The sequence below is a fragment of the Panthera uncia genome, chromosome D1, assembly GCF_023721935.1.
Source record: "Panthera uncia isolate 11264 chromosome D1, Puncia_PCG_1.0, whole genome shotgun sequence".
Lineage (NCBI taxonomy): Eukaryota > Metazoa > Chordata > Mammalia > Carnivora > Felidae > Panthera > Panthera uncia.
The window spans coordinates 10,257,751-10,269,560 of record NC_064808.1 but is presented as its reverse complement, the minus strand read 5'-3'; the positions used below and the strand labels follow the sequence as shown (position 1 = coordinate 10,269,560).

Here is an 11,810-nt window from a genome sequence, read left to right as displayed (position 1 = left end):
CAAATCTCAGTATATAGCTTTGTGCAGGTAATAACAAAGAACTAAGAATATTCTTTGCCATCACTTGAAGGAATTCACCAGTTCAATAAATATGTACTGAGTATCTACTTTAGCTGTTTTAGGCACTGGGGATGGACCAGTGAACAAAAAACAAAACAAAACAAAACAAAAAAACTACTCTCTCTTATTTAAATGATAATGTCTTACTTTCACCAACTTACACTATAGTTGGGAGCTAGGAAAAGGAACTGGGTCCTGAGGAAGTAGGTAAATCAGTTCCCCAAATGTTTAGTCATCTAGTCCCCGAGTTTATCGTTCTCTGAATAATTATTTCCTGTTGTTTATATGAGCCCAGAAACTCCCACATTTCCTAGTTCAGTAAATGTCTTTTCACTACTTAGTGCCTTTCAGCAACTTGTTCCTCCTACTGTAGATCAAGGCATTCAAGACAGGGGTGACAAAGGTGTAGACAACAGACACCCATTTCTGGGTTATAGCTAGAGCTGGGGCATAAATACATAAAGCTATAGCAGCCATACTGGAGGAGGGCCATGGTCAGATGAGAGGAGAAGGTGGAGAAGGCCTTGCACCATCCCTCTGCAGAGCAGATCTTCAAAATGGCACCCACAATGAAGATGTATGAGATAGAGATCAGGGAACAGGGAATGGTAAGGATGATGACACTGACAATGAAGATCATGGCTTCTTGTATTCGAGTGTCTCCACAGGCCAACTGTAAGATCGGAGTACATCACAGTAGAAGTGAGTGATTCTGTTGTGGCCACAAAATGGCAGGGGGGGAAATCAGAGCTGTTGGTTGTATGGCTAGAGTGAAACAAGGACCAGGGCTCCCATAGCCAATTAGGCACACAGCTGCCATCTCATGCTGAGGGTGTAATGCAGGGAATCCTGAATAGCTACAAACCGATCATAAGCCATGATCCCCAAGAGGAAACAGTCAGCACTGCCCAGGAAGACAAAGAAGAACATCTATGTGCCACAGTCAGTGAAAGAGATGGGCATTCTCCCCATGGTCAGGAGGTTGACCAAAGGGAGAGGGGCAACAAGTGGAAGAGTAAAAGATCTCCAGAACTGCCAGATTAGCCAGAAAGAAAGACATGGGAATGTGGAGTGAACGTTCCACCCAGATAGTGAGAAAGACTGTGGTGTTACCAATGAGACTGCCAATATACATTAGCAGGAAAGTTACAAAAACATTTGTATCTCCAGGATGGGTGAAAATGGGTGAAAGTGGAACTGGATCTCTGTGGTTTAGTTTTCATCCCCCATAAAAGTGGCACATCAGGTTTTCTAGGACAAAATAAAAATTATGTTAGGAAAGAAAGTGCTTTGTGCTTTAGGATCAAGGTAATGATGCTGGGTTAGCACCTATAGCTTTAATAATCTTGAAGATAGGTTTATGCTGGGCGGTCGCTCTCTGTCTATTCTTGTTTGTGTTTGCCAGCTCACATTTTAAAGACTTGGCTCAGGTTAACTATAAAACTTATCACTATGAATAAGAGCCGAGTTAGTTTGCCCCATGTGGCATCTGGGCTCAGGACTTTGACTTCACTTTTGTTTTGCAAGAAGCAGCTGAATTAATAACCCCTGAGCCTCTGAACATACATGTAGCCTAGCAAGAATATGCTGGCCATCAAATATGAAGTCATTATGATCTTGAGTCCAAGTCCTACAATATACATTGGGATCACATTGTCCCATATAAAGGATGCTCCATTGTCCTCTAAAGGGTTATCTTCCTAGATAGAAAAAGAGGTCAGCGTGTGCCAATTCAATAGCAATAAGCATGATGGCTCCATCACTGGTTTGTGGTTGCAGAAAAAACTCAGCCTCTTAGTGCGCTGGCCCTTAACTGTACACCCCCATGCCTTTTATAAACTCTGTGTTTTTAACCAAGAACCAAGAGAAGCACAGCAGTTTTAGAAACAGGATCAATATGGACATCTCGCTTTGGAAAGTTTATAACAATTCTTCCCCCATGACAATTGGACAATGGCCATGTTCTTGCAAAAGGTAGAGAAAGTATCAAGCACAATATCTTGTATACCTTTCTAAAACAAACTTTTATTCTATTTGTATGATAATTTGTTTTATGAATGTCGTATTTATCATAGATATAAGCTCTTTGGCTGGATAAGGGCTATACCTTATTCCTTCCCCTCTAATGCGTCATATGGTGACCAATAAATGTTTGTTGAATGGATAAACAAGTGAATAAGTTTTTCACAACCTGGGTAGGTTTTCATTTAGGCAGAGCACATAGTCTTGTAAAGAGATGGAGAATACCCATCTCTTTCACTGACTGTAGCACATAGATGTTCTTCTTTGTCTTCTTGGGCAGTGCTGACTGTTTCCTCTTGGGGATCATGGCTTATGATCGGTGTGTAGCTATTCAGGATTCCCTGCATTACACCCTCAGCATGCGATGGTAGCTGTGTCCCTAATTGGCTATGGGAGTCCTGGTCCTTGGTTTCACTCTAGCCTTACAACCAACAGCTCGGATTTCCCCCCTTCCATTTTGTGGGCACAACAGAACCACTCACTTCTTAAGTGTTCATGGAAGGAAAGCATTCCTCTTACAAGCCTGGTACAGCTTAGTTGCTTCATGTTTAGAAAACATGGTCACTGAAAATTTGCCCATCGTATTAGTACTTATATTTTGACTTCAAATAATTCAGTGCTCAAATCTCAAAACTGTTTTCCTGTATGAGGGAAAGAATCTTCTCTCTCTATCTCCCTGAATCTCTCTTTGAAGATTAGGCTGATGTGCATTTCTGGTCTGGGCATTGCCCTGCCCTGGGGCTCACCACTAAGCGTGACTAAGCACTGAAGGTAGAGTTTCCTCTAGACTGTTGGGAGTAGATTGGGCTAGAATAGACTTTCAAAAAGAAACTAGAACATTTAAAACAGCTGGGGTCTTGTTTCAGCTGCTTTGGAGCTACTCCCACACCCGTAGACACACCCTCTACTCAATAGTCACCACCCACAGTCACCCAAACTCCCAGGGTTTTGTAAATTACTGCTTGGATCTGGGTCAGGCTCATTCCTCCAGGAAAGAAGGTTAGACATTTACCAAAGGGGTAGATTTGAAGGGCCTTATAAAGACCCATATTCATAAAATGAATTTTTTCCTTGTAAAATGAAAAATTAACCCAGCTGAAATGAAAACGTGAGATAAGATGGATGAGGATGGGTAAATTAAGAGGGCCAGTTAGAATACTGTTGCATCAGTCTAGCACCTTACCTGATTTTATTTGCCGGCATTGGCTCAACTTCCCTTTCAGGCCCTGGAGGGGAGGAACACTTTAGAGCACTGTGCATGTGGGAGGAGAAGAGTGACGTAACCCGGGCATAAGACTTAAAGAATGATGAGATGTCTTATAGCAACTCAGGGACAATTTGTTATAGCCTACTCTATGCTTTTTCAATGTATTTATGTTCCACTGTCTCACTTAATTGCCTTAAAATGTTCAGCAGGTAGGAAGGTAGCTATTAATACCTCCATCTTCAGGCTGAGACACTGAAAGGGTAATTAACTGATCCATTATCCTGCAGTGATTTAGAGATGGAAGACAGGTTAGCATTTAGATCTCCTTGTACCTATCAATGATTACATGAATCTTAGCTTGATTCTTGTCACAGGACCATGAACCAGCTGTGATCTTGCCCCTGACACTCCCAGTGAACTCAGAACAAATCAGCAAATGGCTTTTCACAGGGTAAGGCTTATGTGTGTGTGTGTGTGTATATATATATATATATATATATATATATATATATATATATATATGAATGACCTTAAGGACAAGATAAAGAGAATCCTGTTCAGGACTTCTAGCTAATTCCATGAATCTACAAGATGTCTGTGGTTGGGGTACTTTAAAAATACCACTAATTCAAACAAAACTTGGTGAGACTCGGCTTAGCCTCTAAGGAGGTCAGATTATCAGAATTAAAGCTGTGGTTACAGGCACCAAAAGCATCAACCTCTGGTTCCTAAAAACACAGTCATACTGATTGGTCCACAGAGTTGGCAATGAAGCCTAGCAGAGTTAAGAATTTGAATACTGGACTTGAGCAGACTGGGGACTATCAACCCGCCTCTGCTCTTTACCATCTATGTGACCTTGAAAAGCTTATCTCTGTGCACCTCACTTCCTTTGTCTTCAAAGTGCAAATAATATTAACATCTATTCCAGGGGCATCTCAGTGGCTCAGTCGATGAACTTCTGACTCTTGATTTTGGCTCAGGTCATGGGTTTGAGGGGATTCTCTCACTCTCTTCCTCTCTCCCTCTGACCCACTTGTGGGTGCATTCTCTCTCTCTCTCTCACAAAAAAAGCTAATTAAAAAATTTTTTTAAATATATTAACATCTATTCCAGACAGTTATTGTACAGATAAGATGGGGGAATGAATAAAGTGATTGTACAGTATCTGGTGGAGGTGTCATTCTAGGCTAGCTATTACCGTAATTGATTTTTGAACAGCTGTACTAATGACCCTGTCTGAATCTTGCCATAGACAACACGAGTTCTTATTCTGATATAATAGTATATAAAATCTTTGATGATAGTTTTTTCCTGCTTTTAGTTCTCTGTGAACAATACATATCTTCCTGTATCTGATTACCTCCACAGGACAAAGTATGTTGCTGTGACATTGTTATTATTACAGTTTGACCCAGTACAGTCTAGTCCTGTGAGGGAATCCACCGACTCTAAAGGTATTTTTTTTTCTTTAAAATTTATTTGAGCAAAAGAGAGAAAGAGAGAGAAGAGGAGAGGGGTGGGGGGGAGAGGGAGAGGAAGAGAGAGAGAGAGAGAGAGAGAGAGAGAGAATCCTAACCAGGCAACATGCTCAGCACAGAGCCTGATGGAGGGTTCAATCCCAGGACCCTGGGATCATGACCTGAGCCAAAATCAAGAATTGGGTGCTCAACCAACTAAGCCGCCCAGGTGCCCCAATATAAAGGTATTTCTAATTTCATCTGAATTTTCCAGTGTATCTTGACCTTTCTGGATTTTAATGATTATAATCGGTGACTTAGGCTGTTAATATTATATTTTCTCTTATTTCACATTACCAAGAAGGGGTTTATGGCTCTTCTATCTCATGCATACCATTGTACATCCAGCACCTATCATGGTACCAGAATACAGGAGACAATGTAACACTGAAGGCAAGCATGAATAAATGAAGGATTTCTTACTTGTATATATGAGAGAAAGGGAGAACATCTAGCTTAGTCTGGGATATTTTGAGGTTCTTGTAAGGAGCAGCTCAATGTAGAGCCTTATTATAATTCTCCTAAAATGAGGATAAAATTTAAAAAATAGTAGGAAATTTACCTAGAATATTTTGAATCTTGGAGCCAGAATCCAAAGAATTTCCACCTGATTCCTTAGGACCGTATAGATTTGTGTTTAATAATGGGATAAGGAGTGGGGCGCCTGGGTGGCGCAGTCGGTTAAGCGTCCGACTTCAGCCAGGTCACGATCTCACGGTCCGTGAGTTCGAGCCCCGCGTCAGGCTCTGGGCTGATGGCTCAGAGCCTGAAGCCTGTTTCCGATTCTGTGTCTCCCTCTCTCTCTGTCCCTCCCCCGTTCATGCTCTGTCTCTCTCTGTCCCAAAAATCAATAAACGTTGAAAAAAAAATTAAAAAAAAAAAATAATGGGATAAGGAGTTAGTCTATTTACCCACAACATGGTCATTGCCACTCTTTTTTTTTTTTTAAGTTTATTCATTTATTATTTCTGAGGGAGAGCGCAAGCATGCACACACCAGTCAGCGGGGGGGGGGGGGGGGGGGGAGAGAGAGAGAGAGAGAGAGAGAGAGAAATTGATAGAATCCAAAGCAGGCTCCAGGCTCTGAGCTGTCAGCACAGAGCCCAACGCAAGGCTTGAACCCACAAATCGTGAGATCATGACCTGAGCTGAGGTCACACTCAACCCACTGAGCCACCCAGGTGCCCCTAGTCATCGCCATTCTTGTGACTAGATGCATAGCTCCTCAGTTCTCTTCATTTTGAAGTCGATGAGGTTTTTTGGGGGTGGTAGTGGCGTTCATGGGGTCCAGAGTCGTCGCCCAAGAAAGAATTCTTGAAGACATCTTTGGTGCAAAAAGGTGATTTTATTGAAGCACAGGGACAGGACCTGTGGGCAGGAAGAGCTGCCCCGGGACCTTGAGGAAAGACTGGTTATATACTATGGGATTGGGGGAGGTAAAGTCCTGGGGAAGTTGCCAGGGAGATTTTCATATGCTAAAGAAGGCTCCCAGGATTTAGGAGGCCTAGCTATTGTCAAGCTAAGGTTGTTTTTCCCTCTAGCAAAGCATTAGCATTAAGACAGGAGTTTCAGGAGAAACCTTTTACCCTGCCAGCCTCAAGTATTTGTCAATGTGCTGCAGGTGATATGGAAATTGGGAAATTGAGTTGTATCTGCCATTTCCTTCTGCCTTTGTTTCCCCCATCACTATGGAGAGATGATGGAGACTTAGGTCCTGCAGGACTCTGATCTCTATCATTTAACCATTTGTTTACCCCTTTCCTTTGTTCTTGGGCAGCTGGCAGCCCGGAGTGCCCGAGGAATACCACACATATCCCACCTGGTGGAGGGTGGAAGGGTGGGGACGGTCAGCTGGCCTTATGCTCCCTCATCAGTTGTCAGATGTTTTTCTGCTCTGAACCCAAAATGGAAATTGTCCAATGCATGGTAAAACTGTTTTGGTCCCCTCCGTCAGTCTTCACTTGGACTAAATTGTGAGAACAAGGATCCATGACAAATAGTAGGTCTGAAAGGAACAGCTTTGAATCCAAATGACAGCCCTGCCTTAGTTTAAAGCTAGGTTCTCTTTTCTGCTTATTATGGATCTTTGATAAGAAATACAATTGCTGAGAAGTCTGTTTTGCTTGCTGTTTGCTATGAGCATTGTGAGACCTTTCCTGATTGTAACCCACTGTGTAGTAGAATGGGCTGTAAAACTTCCTAAATGTAGTCTGATATGTAATGGAATGAGTGATTGTATATAAACTAACCGGCATTTCTCGCTTCTGTAAACCTGCTTGCTTAGCACATTCCTCACCTACCCCCTTCCCCCTTTCTTCCTCCCGCCACAAGTAAAAACCTCGCCTGTGCTATTCGTCTCTGTCTATAAAAACGCTATACCAACGCTGATGGTGGCCTCTTGCGTCACTGGCGACGAGTGCGCAGAGGACCAGGTTCGAACCTGCAATAAACGACCCTTGCCGCTTGGCTTTGACTTACGACTCTGGTGGTCTTTTGTGGGAAGTTTTGGAACTTCAGGCATTACAGGTCTACAAGCCACTGGTTATCTTGGAAGAAAGTCAAAAGTTAGGTCAGAATTTTCCTGGTGCTGCCAGTCTTCCTGTATATACGAGGCTTTTGCAGATGTTACGAAAGCTAGAGCCAGAGCCAGAATATTTATTATTCTAAGGGATAATTAGAATTGTTTTGTTATTATCAAGAACTCTGGAGGCGTATCTCCTTTACTATAAAAAGTATCTTCACAGTTGGCACAGAGGTAGGGAATCTGACGCCCTTACAAGGCAGCTAAGGGAGATGTTGCAGTTGGCTGAGAACTTACCTTCCTCTGTGAAGGAAGAGCTATCTTCAAATCCAAGTGTTATTTCTGAAGACTTCCCTCAATCCTCAAGCCTTTACAACTTCTGCAGAGGTCTCTGGGACCAACGTCCTGGGTGTCCCTATATCTCTGCCCACAAACAAGTGCCAACTCCTGGAACACACCTTGTCACTGCTGCTCCTTTCCAGAAGTCAGACTCACCTCCAGGGTTTTTTGTCGTGGCACAGTGCCTCTTTAGCAGTCTCTCATCTTGCCATGTTTTTCGTTGAAATGAGGCATTCATGGAGACCGGTTCCTAGGACGATTTCACAGTCCCTGAGTAAAGTTTCATCTCCAACAATGCTTTATAGCCCTTGGAAACAAAGCAAGAAAAACAAACAACCTTTATCAGCCACTGTTTAGTAGCTTTTCAAGAGTAGATTTACATTTCATTGGTAGTTTGCCTGGATGAAGACATCTCCTTACTCTGTTGTTTTAAAAATAGTTCCTGGATGGGGGTGCCTGGGTGGTTCAGTCAGTTAAGCATCTGACTTCCAGCTCAGATCATGATCTCAGAATTTGAACCCCTGCATCTCTGCTGTCAGCAGGGAGCCAGCTTGGGGTCCTCTGCCTCCCTCTTTCCCAGCCCCTCCCCCCTCTCAAAAATAAACATCAAAGAAAGTAGTTCTTGGATGTTATTTTCAATGATAGTGTCATTAAGCCAAAAAACAACAGTCAGAATAGTCTTTCTTCTGGAGTAAGATCACTGGTGTTATTTTCATAAAGATAAGAATTCTAGATCAAGAGTTGAGAAATTGAGTCAAACATCTGATTATTATTATTTTGTATTGAACTATAATTAACAAACAGCGTTACGTCAGTTTCAGGGGTACAACATATTGATTCGACAATTCTGTACATTACTCAGTGCTCGCTACAGTAAGGACAGCTACCATCTGTCACCATGCAACATTGTTACAGTATTATTGACTATATTCTCTATGCCGTACTTTTCATCTCTGAAACACTTGATTATTTTGAAGCAAGCGCCTTGAAAGTTTGTAAGGTGAAGGTGAAATCTTGGATTAACAGCATATTTCATTGCTGTTCATATATTCTGACTCTGTGTAGGCATACCTCTAGGCTTTATCTTTAAACTTCTGAAATCAGTAATATTTCTTCTCTCGAAAATTGGTTTGGTATCACTACCACCATAAGGGGATAGCACCATTATTATTATTTTTTATAGTTTTATATTTTGCATTAAAAAATTTTTTTTAACATTTATTTATTTTTGAGACAGAGAGTGAACAGGGGGAGGGTCAGAGAGAGGGAGACACAGAATCTGAAACAGGCTCCAGGCTCTGAGCTGTCAACACAGAGCCCGACGCAGGGCTCGAACTCACGGACCGTGAGATCATGACCTGAGCCGAAGTCAGACGCTGAACTGGCTGAGCCACCCAGGTGCCCCGATAGCACCATTATTTTCAAGAGACTTGAAATTTTTCTTTACTAAAGACAGGGAAAGTTGGAGAAAAAGAGGTAGATTTGAAAACATACTCATTTAAAAATAATGTAAAGTATATGTAAACCATGCATATAGCACAATATGTAATGTTGTAAGTGCTCTTGCATTATTACCCTTTTATTCTTACACTGTCTTGTGAGGTTGAGATGATCATTCTATTTCCCATTTTACAGATGGGTCAGTAGAAGCTCACCCAGGCTAAGTAATGGTTAGTGCTTGAGCTATGGCTAAAATCCAGAGATCATGGTGTAAAGTCCTTTTTCTTTTATTATATTAGGCTGACTTTAGTCTGCATTCTTGTGGCTAGGATGATTGTTACTACTAGTTATTAATGAAGCTTTTGGTTTAATTTTATTAGAACTTCTTTCTAGTAACCTTTTCTTTTTCTACCCTTTGCCTTTTTAAAATTTTATTTCTGTTGATCTTATAACCTTTAGAAAAAGATCATTTTCATGGTCACTTGGCTTATAAAGCTTCTTTGAATTACAAAAAAAGTGTTTCTTTTTCAAGTTAATAACTTAAGCTCAGCACATTATTTGTTTTTCAGTCACAATTAGAACAAACATGAATTCTGTATAAAGTATACAGGTCAGGGGCACCTGGGTGGCTCAGTTGGTTGAGGGACCGACTTCAGCTCAGGTCATGATCTCATGGTTTGTGAGTCCAAGCCCCACGTCAGGCTCTGTGGTGACAGCTCAGAGCCTGGAGCCTGCTTCGGATTCTGTGTCTCCCTCTCTCTCTGCCCCTCCCCCACTCATGCTCTGTCTCTCTGTGTCTCAGAAAAAAAAAAAAAACCATTAAAAAATTTTTTTAAAAAGTATACAGGTCAAAGTATTGAAGTTAAATAACAGAAAAACTGAATCTTTTTTTGTAAAGTTTATTTATTTATTTTGACAGAGACAGAGCATGTGAGAAGGGGAGGGGCAGAGAGAGGAGAAAGAAAGAATCCCAAGTAGGCTCCACACTGCACTGTCAGCACGGAGCCTGATGCAGGGCTCGAACTCACAAACCATAAGATCATGACCTGAGCCTATATCAAGGTCGGATGCTTAACCGACTGAGCCACCCAGGCACCCCTGGAAAAACTGAATTTTTAATTACAGTAAATAGGAACTGAAAGTTACAGTAAATAGGAACTGAAAGTTAGTAAATTTAACTGAAAGTTAAATAGGAACTGAAAAACTGAATTTTTAATTACAGTGAATAGGAACTGAATTTTTAATTACAGTAAATAGGAACTGAACTAATTTTTGAATTGTTAATTAAGTAATTAATTTTAATTGGAGTGTAGTTGACATATACTAGTTTCAGGTGTGGGATGTAATGATTTGATTGTTACATATGTTACAAAATGCTTATCATGATAAGTGTCACCGTACAAACTTATTGCAATATTATTGACCCTATTTCCTATGTTGTGCTTTTCATCCCCATGACTTATTTATTTTATAATTGAAGTTTGTACCTCTTAATACCCTTTGCCTATTTTGTCTATCCCCCCCACCTCCACTCTCCTCTGGTAACTACCAGTCTGTCCTCTGTATTTATGAGGCCGTTCCTCTTGTTGTTGTTGTTGTCTGTGTGTTCATTTGTTTTGTTTTTTAGTTCTAGATATAAGTGAAATCATATTTAATTTGTCTTAATAATTTCTTACAAAATATGCATACATCTTGCTTTCATGGAAGTGAAATTTTTATGAGTATTTTGAGCCTACCTAGTTCTAATATCTTTTTGTTTTATAGAAGCCATCGCTAGATTTGATGGTCATGTTTCTCATGCCATTGTTGACCTTAAGTTTTTCATAAATATTCACTTTGGGAAGCTATGTTCTCCACTACAACTGATATTGGCAAATTTAAAAATGAGAGTTAAAAAATCCTGAGAAATAGATAGTATTTGAAAATGTGCCTAGTAAATTATTAGTGTAAATATATTGTACAATTAAAACCGGAATCTCGTTCCAGAGCTTAGAAGACTATTTAAGGGGTTTTTTTGGTATAGTTTTTCTAATGTTTTTTATTTATTTTTGAGAGAGAGAGACAGACAGACAGACAGACAGACAGACTGAACACAAGTGGGGGAGGGGCAGAGATAGAGGGAGACACAGAATCAGAACCAGGCTCTGCAAGATCTGATCTGAACTGTAGTTGGACACTTAACCGATTGAGCCACCCAGGTGCCCCTTGTATAGTTTTGTTTTGTTTTGTTTTTTTAATTTATTTTGAGAGAGGGGGTTTGGGGAAGGACTGGAGAGGGTCTCCATTATCAGCGCAGAGCCCCACTTGGGACTCAAACTCATAAACTGTGAGATCCTGACCTGAGCCGAAACCAAGAATGGAAGGCTTAACCAACTGAGCCACTCAGGCACCCCATTTAAGGTTTTTAAGTCTTCATTCCCTGAGTTTATATCAACAGCACATTCCGTATCGTGTCCATCACTGAATTTCAACAATAAAGTTTTACATACGACTACAGTAGCTCACTTTCTTCATAATTCTTTAAATTACACATGTCAACTAGGATACTGAAAAGACCACAAAATTCTCTTAGTAGTTAAACCTTTCTTTGAAAGATAATATTACTGTTTTCAACAGAGAAAAACAATAAGCTAATTTGAAAGTACATTTTAGATAAGAGATGAGCTGATTGGGGGATTCACAATTCACAGTTGAAATGAATG

General features: G+C 40.8%; 1 pseudogene; it reads right to left on the bottom strand.

The window, feature by feature from the left end:
* Positions 1-393: 393 nt before the first annotated feature.
* On the bottom strand, positions 394-2,389 carry LOC125911249 (olfactory receptor 10V1-like; annotated as a pseudogene).
* Positions 2,390-11,810: the final 9,421 nt, after the last annotated feature.